We start from the raw sequence: 22,330 nt of genomic DNA, 5'->3' as shown, positions 1-22,330 counted from the left end.
TCTCTAGAAATGTGAGAAATCACATAGGGTGCATGGAGCCAACCGTTTCAGTTGCATAACCCCACCACCTTTCTGTGAAGGATCATATCCACTCATCATATGAGTTTTCCCTTTGGCCCCTGTCAGACAAGGTTCAGAGCCATTTTCAGGTAAACCTTTCTGTCCAGTGAGTGCTTACCCATCATATTCGTGAACGCCAATGGACTGTGAGAGAGTTCCCATTTTCTGGTGAAGCCCCTCCCACATCGGTCTATGACGCCCCTATCATCTTATGAAACACTCAGACAAGCCCAACAGCAAATGGATAGCCCATTTTCTAGTGTGTTTCCTCATTACTGAAGGGCCCATCCTCATGCTAATGATGGAGGGCCTTTAGAGAGTTCATCATATGAATCTCCCTATCACATGCACTCATATTAGCGGGAGGGAACAAATAATTACGCCCTAGTTTGATTTAGGTCAAAGCAAAGTGGCTCCCACTAACTTTCATAAAGCCAGATTTCGGTGGGCCTTAAATCGGCTAGGGTTCCGCACGTAACCTCTTGATGAGGTGTGGGGCCCATCACTGAGGGAGGTCATCCAATGACCAGAAGGGACACCATGGCAATGATGTGCATTCAGCCATGGTGTGCGCAAGAGCCACTGTCGAATGAGCATGGGCCAAGTACTTATGCCCCATGTACGCAGCACATCACACATCCATACATCTCATGCTGGGATAAATTGATCCAATCAATTAATTATCTGTAAGGCCCATTGGAAGCTCGTTAAAATCCATAATTAACCATTAATATTATCTAGGTATATGGGCTGAATTAGGGATATCCAGTTTGGTCCACATAGCTTTATCCTTTGAAGTGGGCTTTTAGCGGTTTTAACTATTTAAAACTGGGCCTTTACAGGTTGGGCCGAATTAACCATTTAATTAAATATCAATCCTCAGGCCCATTAGTGGGAAAATTAGGGCTGACTTTCAGCCTTGATTAAACCCTAGATTTGGTCCAAATAGTTTGAACCAATCTTGGTTCGAATGGGTCTAGGGTTTGATTTTTAATTAAATCCTTAATTCAAGAAAATAATCTAAAATTAAATAACTGATAAAAGAAAAACAAGAATCAGTTAATCAGGGTTGTTCGCACACTCCATCCTACAAAATAGAGGTTAGATCACAGATTGCAATTTTGCAAACTGTAAATCGCATATAGCGAATGTCCCATCTACGAAATCTCCTTCTCTGCGCTGCCATCTTCGATCCAAAATTAAAATTAAATAGAAATCATATTTCTATTAATAATTACATCAGATCAAATGCCTATACATTGAGTCTAAAAAAAATTATTTATAGACCAAATGTAATAAATAAATTCAATAAACTGCAAATCTTGTAGTTCTCCCTGCGCAAACCAAGAGTTCGATCTCCTCTTGTACGAACAACCCATAAATCAAGAAAATTATAAAAAACTATTCTAAATAATAATCAGATTTATTTAAAATTAATTTCAGATTATTTGCCCATCTGTTTTGGGAACAAATTTCCTAAAACCCATATCTGCGCAAATTGGGTAGAATGCCTTCTCCCTATTTGCGCAGGTTCAGATCTGAAATAGAATGGTTCAAGATTTGAACCATGGCTCTGATACCACTGAGGGGATAGGAAATCCATCACATGGACACCCAAAAATGCGGAATAAAGGGGCGAATTTCAAAAATTTTTCTTTTCCTTCAACTGGGAATCGAATTCCCTATTTAGAAAATCATATTTTCAATGATCATTCTTGAACCATAAACTGAACCAGATCTGAACCAAAAGGAGTAGGGAGAGATAATACCTGATACAGAGAAACAATATCTCTCAATGGAGGTGTGCCCAAGGTAGGATCCAAAATCTGCTCCCACTGAAGATGGCGCAATGCAGGGTGGAGCAGAATCAACAATGTTTTCCAAAGGAACCTGATCCTTCTCAAGAATCACCTGAACGACTTGTGAATACAACTCCTACCAATCTTTTCTCCAAAAGATTGGAATCAAGATCCAATCTTGATTTCTCCCAAGGAATGGAGATCGAACTGTTGTAGGCCGCGGCTGTAGGAAGGAGGCGGCAAGAGAGTATTTGCAGGGTGCAGAATTATCTCTTCTGTGATCTTAGCTCTGAAGACAAGACTGTTGCTGGTGGTTGTCTATTGTGTTGTGTCTAAAGGCTGTCGCCCCTCTTCCTTTTATAGACTTAAAGGGATTAGCTCCTAATCCCATTAGGAGTTGCTAACCCAAATCATATCTGGATTAGAAGTCCCTTTAAGATAAGGGATAATCCTTATCTTATCTGCAGATTAGATCAGCCATCTCCTAATCTAATTAGGAAGTTTCTAGATCTAAATCTCATTTAGATCTTGGACTCTCTGAGTGGATAGGGTGTGGGCACAATCCTATTAGCTGATCTTATCTCAGAATTTGCCCCTTAAGTGACTAATCAGATTAGCCCAGTTCGAAATGGGATTAAGGCCCATTTAGGGTTATATATTCATTTAGCCTTCCAAACTGCTACCCAGTTGGGCTTCCTTGTATGGCGTGGGACCCAAACATTGATCTACACATCCGCCACATGGGTTCAGCCCAGCCTTTGTTGCAAGGCCTGGCCGAATACACTGTTATAGACAGTGCACCCCCTGAAACCCATCAAATGGGCTCTATGGGCCCAACACTTACCCTAAGTGGTCCCTGGGCCAAGCCACCTTGTAACCCCCAGGGACTGTGGGCTGATGCAAGATTAGCCCATCAGGTATTATCCTCAATGGTCTTACACTTAACCTCTCAGCCCATAATGATCAAACATTGCCCAATAAGAGATGACCTCTCCCTTGGCTGCAAGGAACAATGTTGCACTCTCTCAAGTATGGATCTCGGGAATTAAAACCTTTTGCAAATCATTTCGAAACCATAATGTATATACTTTTATATCTCATATAAAATATATTTTGCGAAACAAATTTCCACGATTGAAATCAGCTACCGGCAATCTTGGTTTCCATCAGTGAGAGTGCATCCCCGATCATTACCTTTGTCCGACAAAGGGGCTGATCCTGTCACTATGATCACCCACTCAGATGAATTCTCAAACTGTCCCAATATACTCAGGTTTTGACTCCCGCTAAGGATCTCACTGATTGGTACATCAAAGACAGCCCAATCTGACACCTAGTGCAGCATCATAATCGAGTTTAGGGTTCGGGTGTAACTTTCCAGTTTTGCCCATCAATCTCCAAGGTCCAGGGCAATACTGGAAATCTGGTCCAGTTCAAATATTCAATTAATCCCACACTGTATGTTCCTAGGGTCTCACCCCGGTAGCTGAGACAAGCCACCCCAACCGACTTGGTGGCACTACAGTGTCAGCCTTATCAGGATAGTTCTCCCCAAATCAACCCACTGGCTGTGAACATTCTAAACTAACACGAGTCTCATTAAGTGTCCAATTTAAGGGTATTATACAGAAACATACCAAGGGAACATGAATCAAATATGCACTTTAATTCATTTACAATAAACTCATAAAGTACATCATTTTGATTGAAGCTAAGGGCATACAAAATTGTCTAACAGTTGGTGCCATTCCTGGACAAAATGATGTACTTTATGAGTTTATTGGGTACTAAAGTGATTGTTTATTCTGACCTTGCATCTCTAAAGTATTTGCTAACCAAGAAGGAAGCAAAACCAAGGCTCATCGATTGGATTCTTTTGCTACAAGAATTTAATTTAGAAATTCGCGACAAGAAGGGTGCAGAAAATTTGGTTGTAGATCATCTTAGTAGACTGACTACAAGTGAAGAAGTAACACCCTTGAAAGGTGATTTCCCGAATGAGCATCTTTTTACAATTCAAGGAGAAACTTCATGGTACGCTGACATTGTTAACTATTTAGTTACTAAAACAATACTAGGAGATTTATCAAGAGCCCAAAAAGATAAGGTAAACAGTGATGCTAAATACTACATTTGGGATGACTGTATTTCTGGAAACACTACTCTGACCAAATTATTCGAATGTGTGTGTCTAAAACCGAAATCCCTTCCATTCTTCAATTTTGTCACTCATATGCTTGTGGAGGCCATTTCGGTCCCAAAAGAACAGCACGTAAAGTGCTAGAATGTGGATTGTTTTGGCCTACTCTGTTTCATGATTCATATGTGTTTTGCAAAGCATGTGAACAATGCCAAAAGATGGGCAATTTAAGTCATAGAGATCAAATGCCGCTTACTCCTATACTTGTATGTGAAATATTTGACATATGGGGTATAGATTTTATGGGCCCGTTTCCTTCTTCTTTTGATAATGTTTACATTTTACTAGCTGTGGATTATGTTTCAAAGTGGGTAGAAGCTAAGGCTACCCGGACTGACCATGCTAAAGTTGTTGTAGATTTTGTCAAGTCCCATATCTTTTCCAGGTTTGGTATGCCGAAAGTAATAATAAGTGATCGAGGCACTCATTTTTGTAACTGGGTGGTAGAGGCTCTATTTAAGAAATACAACATCACCTATCGAATTTCCACCGCATATCATCCACAAACAAGTGGACAAGCTGAGGTATCCAATAGGGAGATCAAGTCTATACTTGAGAGGACGGTCAATCCAAATAGAAAGGATTGGAGTTTGAGACTCGACGATGCACTATGGGCTTATCGCACGGCTTATAAAACTCCTATAGGTATGTCTCCTTACCGCTTGATATTTGGTAAACCATGTCATCTCCCTGTTGAATTAGAACATAGAGCATATTGGGCGGTTAAGTAATGCAACATGCACATGGATGAGGCGGGAGAACTAACAAAGCTGCAATTGCAAGAGCTTGAAGAGATTTGCAATGATGCCTAGTTCGCGAATCTACAAGGAAAAGACAAGTTTTACATGACAAAATGATTTCAAGGAAAATTTTCTCTGTTGGTCAGAAAGTTATTTTTCATTCTAGACTTAAACTTTTTCCTGGTAAGTTGCTTTCTCGATGGGTTGGACCTTTTATCGTTACTAATGTCTTACCTTATGGAGCAGTTGAAATTCAAAGTCCAACCACAAACAAGATTTTAAAGGTAAATGGACACTGTTTAAAACCCTTCTATGAAGGATTTCAGGTGTACGATGTGGAGGAGGTAGCTCTTGAAAGCCCAAATTATACAAATTGAAGCATGGAATTCCATCCTCCTCACCCACCTAGCCCATGATGGTCCGCTACATTAGAGCTCACTAGTCAGGGGAGTCTCTCTTATCTCTATACTACTAGAATTTTGTTTTAGTAAGCTTTCTTTTGATACATTGAGGACAATGTATGGATTAAGTGTGTGTGGGGGGGGGGGGGGAGTATAGGATTTTGATTTAGGAATTTAGATGAGCAATTTTATCAAAAAAAAAAAAAGAAAAAAAGAAAAAAAACTCAACTATTTTAAAATCAATTGAAACAATATTCTGGAAAAATTTTTGTGAACTTACTAATGAGATATGATTAGGGAATACATGAATTGCTCTAAAACCATTTCCTTTTAAGCTAGTTCTAAACTCAGGTTCAAGTAAATAGGGTAAATTTTTTACCATACAACTGATGTGCCCTAGTAGGATGGAGCATAAAATGCACCTACTATTCAAACAATTCTAAAAGTAAGATGGAGCATAAAATGCACCTACTAATCAAGCAATTCTAAGAGTGAGATGGAGCATAAAATGCACTCACTTTACAAAAAGAGAGAGAGAGAGAGATAAAAATGTTTTCCCTAGTTTACTACCTGGTTTGAAGTAGTAAAATTGGATTGGTTGTTAGATGAGTCGTGTATGACTTGGTTGTGTTGATTTAACGATTTACAATAGTTGACCTAGAATATTTGTGGAAAAAGATGAAGGAGAGTTGAGTTTGAAGTTTGGTAGGATACTTTGTTTGTTTTGTTTTGTTTTGCTTGAGGACGTGCAAAGTCTAAGTGTGGGGGTTTGATAGAGTGCATAACTTCCATATTATTTATATTTTTACTTCTTATTTTATTGGAAATTTGCACTTAATTGATAGATTTAATTGTGTTTTATTTTAGAAAATTGGAAAATAGAGCTGAAAGGAGCTTGAAGTACAATCTTAGCATCGATTGGTGAATTTCCAACACTTCGGAAGGAGATTAGCACGGTTTTAGTAGAAGACTTGAGCATGCAAGACGTGGGCACGCTCTATCAATCTCACACCTTGTGGAATTCAGCTAAATTGGAGGCGTGAATTATTAGAATTTATTAGAGTTTATTTTATACTGTATTTCTGAAAAGAGTCAGAGTCCCGTTTTAATTAGAATTCTTATTCCTATATAGGGATGAGAATAGATTAGATTGGGGTGATCATTATCCCTTAATGAGGGTAGACTTCTATTTGAGGAAGAACTCCTAAGAGATGCTGGAAATAGCCTCTCTAGGGCTATATAAGGGGGGATAGAATAGCAAGAACGACATCTTGGAAGCAGAATACATTCGTTTTTTCTTGGAGCTGCGTTCTTTCCATGAAGAGCAACTAAACTCTTATTTTCTGGTTGAAGGTTAATGAAGCTTTGATTCTACAACAATTGTGAGATCTAATAGATTTTATCAGTTCATTGTTTCTTGAGCAAAAATGATCCGTTGCTCAATTGATGAAATAGTTTATTGCCAATTAGATCTTCAAATTCGTATATGTTTGTTAGATTTAATCTTTGTGGCGAATAACATAAATTGATTGTGGACAAGTTTTCGATTTATGTTATGAAAATATATGATTTGATTTAGATGAACCGAACTTGCATGTTCATCAATTAGAATTGGGTCTTTCTAATTCTTAATGCTATTGATATATTAATCCTAAGAGCTTGTTTAGGGTTGTTTATTAATAAGAGAGGTAATCAAAGAGCTTGTTTTGGTTATCGAGAAATCAAGGAGAGATTGGCTATTAGAGTTTGTTAATGGATATAATCAAAGCTGAACTTATTCCTTTAACTAGAAATTGCCTCCTATTGATTTAATATTTATTTTATTTGAATTCCTTTTTACAACAATTCCCCATTTCGTTTTACTGTTTTTCTTGGAAATAAATCAACCCAATCCCTGTGGATACGACCTTGCTCATCGCTATATACAAAAGTATCTATTTCGAATAGGACTTTTATTTTTGTTGGATTCGACACCCATTAACAGGTTGAAGAACTTCCTTTAGGATCACTTCAACACAAAAGATCTGGGTAAGCTGAAGTACTTCCTATGAATAGAATTTGCAAGGCTAAGGCATGGAATTAACTTATGTCAAAGGAAATATTTCCTTGACCACTTGATGAAACAGGGTTGTTAGGTGTTGAACCAGCTGAGACACCTATGGAACCAAATGTTAAGTTGAGTGTGGATGCAGGTAAAGAATTTCATGATCCTAGAAGGTATAGGAGGTTGGTGGGAAAATTGAACTATTTGATTATCACACGACCAGATATATCATTTGTTGTAAGTATGGTGAATTAGCTTATGCAACATCCTCGAATTCTTCATTGGGAAGCAGTTCTAAGAATTGTTAGGTATCTAAAGGGTGCTCTAGGTCATGGACTACTATACCAAAGTGGAGGAACTCTTGAGATAAAAGGGTATATAGATGCTGATTGGGATGGTTCTATATCAGACAAGAGATCAACTACAAGATATTGTACCTTCCTTGGTGGCAATCTGGTAACTTAGAAGAGCAAGAAACAAACATTGGTGGCAATGAGCAGTGCAGAAGCTAAGTACAGGGCTATGGCTCATACTACATGTGAAATAGTATGGTTGAACAATTTGCTACAAGAGATGAGATTTTCAGTTGATAAACCCATGAGATTATACTGTGATAATCAAGCTGTTGTACACATCTCCTCTAGTCTAGTCTTCCATGAGAGATCAAAGCATATTGAAGTCGATTGCCACTTTATAAGAGAAAAAGTGATTAGTGGAGTGATAACTACATCTCATGTGAGCTCAAGAAACTAGTGGGCATATCTCTTTACAAAGGGGTTGTCTCAAGCAAAGTAGATTACATGTGTGATAAGCTGGGATTATATGACATACTCTCCAGCTTGAGGGGAAATGTTAGAGTCAACAGTACAAGGGTATTTTCGTCTTTTGGTTTATCTAGTTAGAAGTGAAAGGTCTGTTTTATTCAAGTTTAAGTTATGTGTCCCATCACTTATAAGGGACAATATTGTCTTTTTGTAATTCAACTTATTTATTATAAATACAAAGTGGGTCAGCTAGAGGGAGTGACTTTTTCTCTACTACCGAACCCTTCTTCTCCTCCTCTTCTTCTTCTTCTTCTTCTTCTTCTTCTTCTCATACTTCAAACCTGAACTGAATAGGATTATTTACACACAAAGATGTGTATTGGCACCAAATAAAAAAAATGTGTATATATTTAAAACTGTTGGATAGCCCTAAAGGGTGACCACAGTCACCAAACCTCATTCCAACCTATTTTCACATAACCAAACTATATATGCCCTTTCTATTAATTCTGTCCTTCACAAAAGAATCAACAAAGCAGTTTGTTATTTGTGAAGAATCCATGAATGAGTGATTTCCATCTTCCTTGTCATTGCTCTGATCTACCTCATTATGTTCCTGTAATGCCAAGTTTCCATGTTGTCACTTTCCATCCTTCCCAATGCAGCCTCTATCAATATGATTTATGGAAGACAAGTATCACAAGGAGGAGTGAGGGAGGGAACATCTTAGGTGGCACCATTTGTGGGAATCCCCATGACTTTGGTCTTTGGCTATTCCAGAATGAAACACTAGATGATTTTCTTTAATCGCCAGATCTTTGCATTATTTATAGAGCTTCTCTTTGATATTGCCAACATTTTTCTACCATCCAATTAAATATATTACAATCAAATGCTAAAGTCTTTTGTGCATTATAATTCTTGACCTAGCTATCTACCTAGAACCCCTTTTACCACTTAACATAATTTACTCATTTTGAAAAGAATGTTGCTATTTTAATAGTGGCTGGGAAGGTATATAGATCTTAGCTATCAGGTTGATGGATTGCTTATAAATTAAAATTAGATCACAACTTTGGTGTAAGCTTCTAATAAAAGAAGTTTTTACAGCTGGGATCATTTGAAGATTGTCAGCTGACTCTTCAGTTGTGTAACATTATATGGTTACGATTCAAAGCCAGTTTAATAAGATCAATAACTTTAGGTTTAAGTGGTACATTGTATGATCCTGTGGCTATAAAGGAAGCTCTTGGTTAAGATGGATATGGTTGTGTTCTATTCTAAAAATTATGATGTAAAAATTGATTAAGCATTTTTGAAAGCAGAAACTACTCAAACCTTTCCAATGCTTTATGAAACCAGCTAAAACTTCCCCTGCTTTTGAAAAATAATCTTGGGCATCCCTTGTCACATATATCTTGCTTGGCATAGACCTCCCAGTTTTCTGGTTTTCTCTTCTCCAAGTCTGACAACACTGGTTTTAGGAGTTAGGGTCCCCATTTGAGTTCCCTAATGCCTTTAATGGGTTAACTATGGATTTTCTTAGTTTTAGAGCAGTAAGAACTTGTTTTGGATTTTTTAGTCAAATTTGGAGTCTATAAATGGAGATCCAAGCCCTCATGTTTTTGTCAATAGATAAGAGTATTCGTAATTGAAATTTTAGAGTTCACTCACTCTTATAGAAGATTCCTATATAGGGTGCTACATGTCCAAGTGTGAAGAGGCATTTAGTACATTAACCTTTAAAAGTCAAATAGGGCTATATAAAAATATGTAAGTAATTAAAATAAGACATTACATATTTTTAACCTCTAAAAATATGTAAGAAATTAAAATAAGAAATATAAGTTCTTCATTTATCCAAAAAAACATTAATATAAGAAAGCATGTAGAAGAAGTATTCTGCTTGCATGTAGATTCTTTGCACTGGTCCCCCACATCTCTATCTATAAACTAAAATATAAGGAAATAATGATATATCATTCTGTTATGGACGCATTCCTCGAAAAGATGTACCATCGTCGCCGGCAGCAACAGGAACCTGACCCACCACCAGATTAGATTAGATCATCTTGCTCATTCTTATCTTATTCTGTTGCTCTTATCTTATCTTGTTAGTAAGTTATCAGATTAGGATTAGTTTATCTTGTTATCAGATTAGGATTAGTTTATCTTATTATCAGACTAGGATTAGCTTATCTTATCCTTAGCAAGATAGAATTGAAAGTCTCCCTATTCAGCAAGGAGACTCCCTAAGATTAGGACTCTTGTAATCTTCTATTTAAGGAGACACCATTACTGAATGAGGATATCGAATATTCAGTCAAGAAAGAGAGTAAAGGAGAGTTAGGTGATCTCATGAACAAATCACCATTAGGGCGCCTAGATAGGTCCATCAAGAGAAGGGAGGAACAAGGGAAAATAGAGGGTTTTCCTCATGGACCAACCCGTGACGAGATCCTACGCGCGGGACCATAACATTTTGGTATCAGAGCCGGTCGTCATGGGAGATCTGCAGCAGCTATCATCCAGGGTCCACGAACTGGAGCATAGGCTCATAGAAACCAACAGGGAGGTTCGTGAGGTCAAAGACGATGTCTGGGAGCTATGGCGCTTGCTGGAATCGTATTTCTCTAATAGGGAGAGGAATCCAGAAGGGGATGTAACCACAAACAACCTCCAACCAGACTTGACAGAGCCGTTTGGCGAACAACAGCAGTAGCATTAGACTCTTCTTGGTCCACAACAGCAGCAACACCCTCAGCCACAGTAGTCAGACAACTAACAACAGCAACAACTGCAGCAGCAAAAGCAACAACATGATCAACAACAGCAACAACAGCTTCTCCAATTAGCTATTACTAGTCCTAGTATAGTTACCCCGAAACTGGCCCTTAAGTCTTATGAGCCCTTCAAGGTTCTACGACGGATTGGCAGTGTGGACTACCAGTTGGAACTGCCAGAGACTCGCCAGATTCATGATGTCTTCCACATCGCCTTGCTGAAACCATTTACGGGTGTTCCTCCAAACCAAGTCCCCTCCCTACCACCCCTCCAAGATGGCAAACTGATTCCCCAACCTAAAGTTGTCATCCGCTCTCGTTTCAATCAAGGAGTTCTTGAAGTCTTGGTGAAATGGTGTAGCTTACCATCAGCCGAAGCCACATGGATCCCATTGACAGAGTTCCAAGCCACATATCCGGAGTTCGAGCTTAAGGACAAGCTCGTAGTCCAAGAGGGGAGTAATGTTATGGACGCATTCCTCAGAAAGACGTACCATCACCGCCGGCAGCAACAGGAACCTAACCCACCGTTAGATTAGATTAGATCGTCTTGCTTGTTCTTATCTTATTCTATTGCTCTTATCTTATCTTGTTAGTAAGTTATCAAATTAGGATTAGTTTATCTTTTTATTAGATTAGGATTAGTTTATCTTGTTATCAGATTAGGATTAGTTTATCTTATTATTAGATTAGGATTAGCTTATCTTATCCTTAGCAAGATAGAATTGGAAGTCTCCCAATTTAGCAAGGAGACTCCCTAAGATTAGGACTCTTGTAATCTTCTATTTAAGGAGACACCATTACTGAATGAGGATATCGAATATTCAGTCAAGAAAGAGAGTAAAGGAGAGTTAGGTGATCTCATGAACAAATCACCATTAGGGCGCCTAGATAGGTCCATCAAGAGCAGGGAGGAAGAAGGAAAAACAAAGGGTTTTCCCCGTGGACCGACCCATGACGAGATCCTACGCGTGGGACCATAACACATTCAAATATTGTAAATCACTTAGTACTACTTTTAGTGGATACACACAAAGAGTTTTAAATTTAAGCAAAAGGGGATAGAAAAACCTGGAACACCCCCCAAACAAGAGAGGGAGACAACAACAATGAAAAAGAGCAAAAAAAAAAAAGCAAAACTTTTGACACAAAAAGATTGCAAGAATAAAAAGGAAGGCCAATAAATGTGAAGAGTGTAAATTCTAGTTCATTTTTCCTTTGAATTTTACCATGCTAATTCTAGTTCCGTTTTTCTTTGAATTTTACCATGCTTTGCTTTAGGTTTTGTTTTCCTTCATTTACACTGTAAACAAAAATTGCATTGAAAACAAACTAAGCCCAAAAAAGTGTTTGCTATTTTACAACTGAGAAGTGTTTACTGCAAACTAAAAACATATATTGAAAGCAGAAAAAGCTTTGCCCAACTTATCAAAGGAAAGGATGCCAAAATTATTCGCTTAGAATGCATGTTGTACCATTTCCAGTTCTATTTACCAGAAGTATTTCCAGTTCATTGCTCCATACAATTTTCAATCCCAATATCTAACATATTTAAATCAAACAGATAAAGAAAAAACAAGAAAATCCTCAATGAAAAAGAATGATCTAAAAGAAGACATCTGTATTTATTCAAATTTTAGTTCAGCCATCAGCCAATCCACAAATGATATAAGATATCAATAGAAAGCCGCTTGATTTTATGTTTCTAACCACCAACTTCTTAAAAAGAAAAAAAGAAAAAAAAGCAAACAGTGTAGAGATGTGTGAAGGAATGAAGGAAAACCGAAGGAACTCACGGAGCTTCCCGAAGCTGTGCGTAGAAAGATATGTGAAGTCTGGATCTGAGATTTCGAATCCTAAACTAGCACTTGCATTCGTTCTTTTAATCTAGTGTTGTTCTTCTAATCTGTTATAGATATTGCTTTCCTCATTCTGCATTACAGCTTCTGATCTGCTAAATTGTTTGGAATAGAGTGGGAGGAGAAGATGGTTATTTGGAGAAGGAAGAGAAGGAGAAAGAGATTAGAATCAATCTGCTTTCAAAAACAGACTTCTAACGAACTAGATCAGAAAGAAAAGCTCAAAGCCCTAAACAGATTTCTAATCTAACGAACTAGATTAGAAGCTGCATTACAGCTTCTCAAGAAACCTAATCAAATGGATTCGTTCTTCTTATCCACTCTTTGATACTGTGAATGGAGGAAGAGAAGGAAAAGCCGAATTGATATCGTAATTTGCATTTTAGGCAAATGAAAGAAAAAAAAATTAAAGTGTCGTAAATTGTGATTAATACCAAAACTACCCTTAATGCCATGAAGTATAATAGAGAGACATCTATAAGTGCCTTTACATAAGCTAATCTGAACTATCATAATTGACTTTTTACATCAAATGCCTCTACCCTCCAACCTCTAAAAGTAATCTTTCTAGTAGTGTATGCATAGCATTGATTTCTTTTTGGCTCTCAAGGGGCTATGCTAGGGCTAGGACTTGATCAATTAAGGCTAGCTTGAGCTCACATTAGCCTTGCTGATGAGTCTTTGAGCACCTAAACTTAGCAAATGCTTAAAACTAGGTGCACCTGAGGTGACTTGTGTTTGTTATTCAGCGAGTGATTTAAAAGGTGCGCCTGAGGTGCACCTAGGCGCACATGCAAGGTGTATTTTAGGTAATGCCTCACCTAGGTCTTAGGCACAACTCTTTGAAAAGGTGCATACTTGGTGCACCTAAGTGTTTGCCTGATGTGCCTCCCCTTAGGCATGTGCCTTTTGAAAATTTCACACTTTTTTGCTTTTCTTGAACCTTGCGGCTAGGTTTAAAATTATCTATTTAAAAAACAATTAAAATTATAAAATCATTATTTTTGTATGAGAACTAAGAATTTAAGACCCTAACATGGACATGTTTGGGTTAGCTTAGAGGGGTATGGCACAAAGGTGTCTCGTAAAATCAGGAATGTAATATGCTTTACATCGCATTAGCTACTTGAAGTAATGAAATTGAGGAAAAAAATGGATTGTGGGTTCTACATGCTTGAAAATGATTTATATGCTTGATTTTATTTTTAAATTTTCATTTGAATATGCTTTACATGTTATGTTTATGTATTTTAATTTTAGATAGTAGATTTTTTAAAACATTTATTTGAAAATCTAAATTTATAGTTTTTATTAATATTATGTTTAATATATTTTGGTTTTTTGCATTTTTTTGAATTTTTTGGCTTTTTTTTTTAATTTTCTAACATTTTTTTGATTATTTAGTTTTTTTTTTTGTATTTCTGTGCCTTGTTTCAAAAAGGTGCATGCGTCGCCTTGAACCTCGGGCGCAAATTGGCCCCTATGCCTTTTTTGCACCTTGCGCTTTTAAAACATTGTATCAACACATGTTTAATCTACCAGGCACGGGTTAATAGAATCCAAGCTTTGGTCTGATTGTGAACACTGTCAAATCTTTCTAACGGTTGGCCCATCCTTTTTTTTTTTATAAATGATGATAATTTCATTATATCCTAAATGGATTTGAGATTGAAATCTAGAGGCGCGAGTTGCAACTTCCCCCAACAAAATACAAGGAAAATAAAAAGCAAAACATATCACAATTGAGCCCAGGTATTAATTTGTGAGGTATCCTCTGATTCAGACTAAGCTTCTATCAAGTGCACTCATTTTGCATCGGTATCTGTTAATGAAATGTAACTTGAAAAACTAGTTGTGTCGTGTTTTTGTGTAACTAGAGTTGAATTTTCTGTAATTTTTTATTTTTTACATTTTCTGTGATTTTTATTATTTTCTTTTGTACTTTTTGCAAATTTCTGCATTTCTCACAATTTAATGTAATTTTCTGCAGTTTTGCAATTTTTCTATAAAACTTCTGCATTTTATGCAATTTTCTATAATTTTTTTTCTTTTTTTTTTTTTGCAACTACCTGATCCGTATCTGCAATGTGGAAAATCATGAAAAAGAATGAGTAATTCTCAAAGAGTTTTTTTGGGTATACAATGACCCAACCTGGTTGCAGCTTTGATCGAGAAATGTAAAAGAGAGAGAGAGAAACTAAAGGAAACAAGCATTCATACTTGGTGAGGGTGAATTGGTATTCAACCCACATCCAACCCACCCATTTGCCACCCCCATTTGGGTGTGGGGTGTTAACGTTTTTATATATATTCGTATTGTTGATGACAAAATCAAGCCTGGCTACAGAAAATTTAGTGTCCTTATGCCCTTGAATGGAAACATAAATTGAATTTCTTATTCTCAAATTTACCATTCAGCATATTATCGAATTTCAATTTTCATGGAGGGATATTTTTCATGCCGCCAGTAGCCTACTTGGAAATCTATTAATTGCATCATCAAGGAGGAGTGTGAATTTGTTTTTGTTTTTTCTCTTTTTCGGAGTTGGTTTATTGAAACTTGAAACAAGGTGAAAATCCTCTAAATATCTCAGATCAGCAAGCAGGGCTATAAAATTGACAGTATTGCTATACCTTGGACCTAGCTAGAAAGTGTGGAATTTATCTTGAAGGTTTTACTTGCATGTCTTGCGCAGCCATTGGTCAGTATTTAGTCTCTCTAGCCATGATTTAATGTTCAAAGCCAGAATCCCCAGAATATTCAGGCAGAGCTTCAATTTTCAAAATATATTAGTTTCTGGCATTCGGCATCTTAGCTAGAGCTAAGAGTTCCAATTTAGTGTTCATCCAAACTCCGAAGTAATAGTCCATATACCAAGATGCATGTCATTCTGGGAAAAAAACGAAAACAGAATTTTCACACACGCCAAGTCTCAGGATGCAACATTCCGTGGCTGGCGAAAAGCTACAAAGGCCATTATGATTTCCTTGCTAGAAACCACTGGGTCATGATTTCAACTTTTAATTAGGAAGGTGGTGTCAGATGTGTGCAACTTTGGATTTTGTAGCTAAGCCTCGGTAGGGATTTCATATCCCTCAGACGGACGCAGTTCACGTCCAGTTAGATCGCTGAACGTACAAGCACATTCCCTTACCTTTTCCTTGAATTAATTGCCCAAGTCAAGTGGTGGACCGCAGCTTGGACCAAGTATATATGAAATTTCCGAAAAGGTGATAATAGGTGATGACTTTGTGATTGTCCGCCAAGTTTTTGAATTATATTCTTGAAGGGTTATTGATTCTTTGGATGTAATTTTCCATAATTCGTATCCTCCACAAATTAACATTACCTCACTGACAATAACACAAACCTAGTGCATGTAACTGAAACAAATTAATTTGTCCAACCCCAGTTGAGAGCAACAAACCTAGTGCATGTTTGATTCCACCACTCCATGAAACATAACGAAATCAAAGCAGATGCAATATTATTAGTTCAGTGATCATCACAGGAGATCTTACGACTGATCGAGTTAGACCGTCTCCACTCTCCAGTAGTAGTAGTGTTGCACGAACACAAATGCGGACTTGGAATTATATTGTACGTACTCAAGTCCGAGAGTGTGACTCAAACTGATCAAAACACAACTCATGTGATTGGTGGACCTCGAGAAAGAGGATTTCTATTACAGAACGGAATATCTTGTTACGTTTAAATTGCTGCCTGCTGGAATCTTTCTATAGGAAAATGATGGGATTGATAGGGTGGGGAGAGATGTTTATTTACTACGCCAAGCAAAACAAGAACAAAGGCCGGACAACAAAACCCGCCAGAACTGTCTGGACGGATCTTTTGGCGTCAGAAACTCAAAACCTGAAACCTGCTGTCAACACTTGAGCCGCTTAGAGGAGTCCATGCAACGCTGCAGCCTGCGGGTACTGTCTACATCCCAGCTGCAATATGGTATATATCTATCCAAGTATATTCTCTGAAAAATTTTAGAGTATTCAAGGGAGAAACGCAGTTCCTAGAATGATCCCTGCTGAGAGCCGAATAAAAGCAGCAGCAAACTCTTTCATACATGTATATGGTAGGGCCATTAACCCAATGGCAATCCAGAGTGCTGCATGCATGCATGGAGTAGACTGGATATATATAATATATATACGGATCTAACCTTTGGCACTTTTTTGCATAAACTGACCGCTTTCAGACTCCCGTTTTCATGCTTGTCAGCCAGAGATTTCACCATTAATTGCCGCAACCCATGATAAATTATTACATAATAATAATATTCCAGGTTTTGGAGCTTGGTATTTGGAAAGGACTGGAGAAAATTTGTCGTTATGGAAATTGTCTTTCGCATTTTTGCCTCAGATATGAATATGATCCTCCCATCCCACAGTCTCGTAGACTGTGAATCATGAGTGACGATCACAATAAAATAAATTAAACTCTTAAATAGCTAAAACTAACATTTTTTTTCCCATTCATGACCTTATAAAATTAACGATCTACTCTCCAAACAACACAAAATGGATAAGAGTAAGCAGGTCTGATATGAAGAAAAAGACAAGTGAAACCATGCAAGCTTTTAATTTCTTCTGCCTTTGCCAAGAGATTTAGTGTTCTTGGCAAATTGAGAATCCAGGATTTACAACCTTTGAGGAGAATTATTCTCCCCAGGTTTTTTCAAGTTTTGGGGATGAGTGCTATCATTTGTTTCTTCCCTTCCCATCATGAGAAGAAAAAAGAAAAATTTTTGGGGTGCTCATGATCCCATTGATATGTTTTACAGTACAAATATTGCAGAAGCACCATAGACCTGCAAACATTGCATGATAGCGCTGTAGATATTATACCTTAATATATACCACTGTGAACTTTTACTTCAAGCCTTGCAAACATGGGGTACAGTACCATGAAACATATTCTTGTACGGTAGAATTTTCCCTTTTAAAAAAGGGTGTTTGATTAATGTGACCAGATTAATTTTCTTAGATAAGTCCTCAGTTCAACATGCATGGGCATTGTGATAAACTCTCTGTTTCAACTTCCAACAAATGCTTTTTACCTTGAGATTACAATAGGTCTTTAGAAGATACATCCACATTGCACCATTGTTTATGTCAGAGTACTCCCTATCTACTAGTACTGATTATTTTGGTCTCAATTGTTCAGAGCATTCTATCCATCCCTGAGATAACATTAATATCAATTGTCTCTTCAGGCAAAAAAGCCACTTGTATAATTTGCACAGTTAGAGATCATCCAAAATATCCCTTCACTCTCTTGATAATGGTCCACAATTTCCCTCAACTTTTAGATAGAGATGTTCCATTAAATAGAAAATGGGCAAATTTTCCAGTCTATCTATTTTTCATACATCACATGGTTGGCTTTAGAGATGAAAAAATGGATTTCTTTTGCTGGTAATAATTCTTTGTTTAGGACGAAGGTACAGGCTGATTGACAATTGGACAGACATGTCGCGAACTGGAATCAGGTACAGTGTGGAATTAGATGCAATATTATGCTTAAGAAACTTGGAATTCCACAAACCGAGAATTTCTTCCTTTCCAATTATTTCCCTTTTTAGCTTCTGTTTTGAACTTTTCTTAAGTGGATATTGATAGGTACTTTCAAGAAGAATCTTCATTTGATTTTTCTCATTTTCTTCCTGAGATCAGTTACTGGTATACTTTTATGAACTGATTGAAGCGGGGATAGAGTGTGGTTTCAAGTTACTTGATTGTCTTGGGAAGGGGATTATGACATTTTACCAACAGTAATTAGGATCAACTCCAGTAATTAAACTGCAGTGCAAGATGGTGCTATGAATTATCACCATTGAAAAAGACAAAGAAAAAGAGTAAGGAGAAGAGCAGATTGAGGATATACCCATTAGGAGATCAACTAGGGTATTTATTGGATTCGAATTGAACCCAAGTGTTTAAGAAGGGAATTGGTGAAAAAGTGAAGTTGGATTTTTACCAATACAAAGTAAGAACTAGGAAGGAGATCAGCACTCAGACTATTTCATTGAATCCACTCTTCTAATAGCAAGTAGAAGAAAATCTGAAAATGTAAAATTCTTTTTTTCTTGTTCTTGTTACAAAAGATTTGAATATAACTTCATTATACATCATGATTTTAGCTGCAAATGATTCTCAAATTGAAATATCAACCTTTTTAATCTGCAAGCTACCCTTAGGATCTTAGTTCAAACAATAAAAGATAAAAGGCTTAAGTAATGTAGACATCTACTGTAGTCATTGTTTTGCAAACTAGAAAATATTCCTCAAGTGTATAAGAGAAAGCATTTACCTGTTGGCTACAACAGGGTATGTCAAAAAGCATTTCCATGGATTTTCCTTTCTACTATCAGTGATTCAGTGTGCTTTTTTCCTTTTTTTCTCATTTTTTTGCCCTATTAAGGGCATTATTGTCACTCTAAAATATATCTGAATCTCAGATGCCTTCAAGTGGATCAGCTGGTCAGGGTGATTTTTGTCGTTGGTGATGGAGACCAGAGGAAAACTTGAGAGTATGTTACTTATAGGACTATCTGACAAGATGGACCCTGACCGGAAGTGCAAGGCTAGTTAGCGGTTTTGGATTATTAGCACCCAAATGCCTTTTGATGAGAATAATCACTAATCAGTTCACAAACTAGGAAATATGTGATTAAGTAAACCACAAATTCTGCTGTTGGAGAGGAGTTTTAGCGGGCTGTGAACACTAATTATTGGGTTCTCAATCATGTATTTGTTTTTATCACCGTGGGCCCAAAACCTAAGCTGATAAGCCTTGGTGTATATGGGCCAGATTGGATCCAACAGCCGTACAAGTCAAGGTATGCGTATAATGGACTCGGACCCATGCAATATTCTCTCAAGTTGAGCACAAAATGCACTATTTAGCATTTACGTCTAGTATTTGATCACTGATGAAGTGTATCAAGGATCTTATTCGACCTGGGCTGGACCCATGTTGTAAAAGCCCAGACTGCAATCCCAGGATAGAGAGGTACGGGTCTAGCCCTTGCACAAGAGAAGCCTACGAGGTACTGCTGAATCCTGGCCCATGCATTTACATGCAAAGCCCAAGCGTGTGCAAGCCTGGCAGACTGGTCATTCATTTTTACACATTCTCATAAGTCATAACCATGTAGGACACCTTTGATACAGTTTGGGTTTTATTGGTTTCTGATTCTAAACAAAAATACCAAACCCTGGTTAAAATTAATAATTTATATTAGGTTAAATTTCATTATTCCCTTGAAAGTTTATCTATAATTACAAATTCTCCTTAAAAATACTTAATACCACCTTTCTCCTTGAAAAAAAAATGACTGTTACATCAGCAAAATTGTATTGTTTTTTACTGACATGGCAGTCATTTCTATTTTCAAAAACGAGTTCACATCTGCCCCCTTCAGAATGCACCCCAACAATGCTCTACATGCATATCTCAGCATGCATTGAGAACATCTTCCATACTTATTATTGGGAGATGTTTCCGATACACAATTAGAATGTACTGTGAGACATTTTTAGATGCATTCAGGGGGGGGGTGCAGATTTGAACTCTTCAAAAACAAAACCAATCATGTTGTCCAACACACCCCCAAAGTTGATGGGACAAGTGGAAATATATGTACTTATACATGTAATTTATGTTCACACTTCTACATTATGATATTTTCTCAAAGAAATGTTGGGTAAAATTCACTTATTTGCAATTTTAAGTAAAGTTTAGGGGAGAAAATGAAATTTGCATTCATTGATTAATTTGTTTGGTTAAGGGAGATAATTGGATAAAATTTTAATTTACTAGATAAAATGTAAGTAAATAAAATACATGGTAGAATTTAAAATTATAGGCGGAATACAAGGGAGAACGAAATCTGCAATTTATAATGTCAATTAATTTGGATTCCTTAGGGATTCTTAAGAATGAACCCTCGTTGTACCTTTGGATGCTCTTGTATAAATGTACATTTATATCAGCACTGATTGATCCATCCAAGTCATAATTGATATCCTCAGCCTCAGGTAAACTTCTTTATTGGAAGCACAATACCCACAGTTCAATTTTTCTAATGTGCAAAATTTTTGTGGAAATTTGGGTAGAGGATGAATATAAAGAGGACCTAATTGGATAGGAACAAGTTTCCATTGAAGAAAAATTTTTGTGCAAATTTTATTACACATGATCTGATTACAAAATGAAAATTTACAAGTGTTCATACAAATATCAATGGGTCCTGCCGTCCTGTTAACAATAAAGAATCTGTCATTAACATTATTATTAGAAGTTAATATACTTTTTCGATCTTAATTTATGGATTTATGCTTATTTATTTTTAGACTTGTCATAATAATAATAATAATAATAATGAACCAAGATTCCCATCACACAATTAATTATAAGTAATCTAATCTTATTGGTTCATTTCATATATGAAAGTGATAAAAGTTTTTTATATAGTTGAAATGAAGGATCTGATTTTGATCAGATCACTATACAATAAAGATGGGATGACATGACACACTACTGAAAGCTTCTAATCAAGCATGAACGACTATCAAATCGCTTAAAGTGGCTACAGTTTTCTAACCGATTAAATATGTGAAAGAAATAAAACAGTGGCAGCAGCAAGATACGGAGAAGTTCAGATGCCCCCAGTCCAGTTGTGATATATGAAAACTGCAAAGCACCAACTTAGGACATGGTCGGAAAGCTGGCATAGCAACCAGTGGGCTCCCGCTCCTCAGGATGCATAATTGCATTTTCAGTAGTAGTTGGGAAAAAGAAAAAGATGATTGAATAGCTTGCTAGCTTGCTCCAACCAAGTTTCTCAATCACATGAATGGCACAAATCATGCATATCAACTCTACCATAGCATACAAAGAAAGCATCCAGTACACAGTAAACTATATATAGGGCCCACTGAACCATGTGGATATCTTAGATCGATGGTCCCCAGGCAAGCAAGGGGACCACCAGGCAAATCTATATAGTCATGCACCCACATGCTTATCTTATGCATGAAGGATAAGCATCCTCCCATTAAATCATCTAAAACCCTAAGAGAAACAACCAAATTAATTGACTCTTAGATGCATATGTATAAAAATAATAGATGTTGTGGGCTGTGGGACTGGGTTAGAAATTAAAAGCCATTATCCAAGGGGAATGGTAAAAGGATTGTGGCTTGCTATTAAATGGTGGGGAAAAGAAGGAGAGCTGGAGAAGTAGAGATGAGGGAATTTGGGCTTAAAAATGTGCGTGGATGATTGCTGTGGTGTGATGTTGTTTTCGAGGGGAAGCTGTTGGTCACATGGATTCGCCTGCCAAGAGAGGGTCTGACAGCTCGGACCATGGTCCAAGGCCGACCACCCACCTTACAGGCTTACACCCGTCCTTGTCAATCTTAACCCCATAAAGAAATCACTCTCATAACCCGTCCAAATTTTCATTTACTCCTTTTGCTTTCCCCAAACCCTTCTTCTTTTTGTTTTCTCTCTCACATTCAGCTTTCCTCATTATTTTATTCTATTCTCATTTTCAGGTTAATGGTTACTTTTGGCAAAACAAAAAGCTACACACATTCCATTGGGAATATAACTGTTCAAATTACAAGAATATAACTGTTCACCATCACCATCCTTG

The sequence above is a fragment of the Nelumbo lutea genome, chromosome 1 (assembly GCF_056320005.1).
Source record: "Nelumbo lutea isolate HS-2025 chromosome 1, American lotus-T2T, whole genome shotgun sequence".
NCBI classification, from domain to species: domain Eukaryota; kingdom Viridiplantae; phylum Streptophyta; class Magnoliopsida; order Proteales; family Nelumbonaceae; genus Nelumbo; species Nelumbo lutea.
This window is presented reverse-complemented; position numbering follows the sequence as displayed.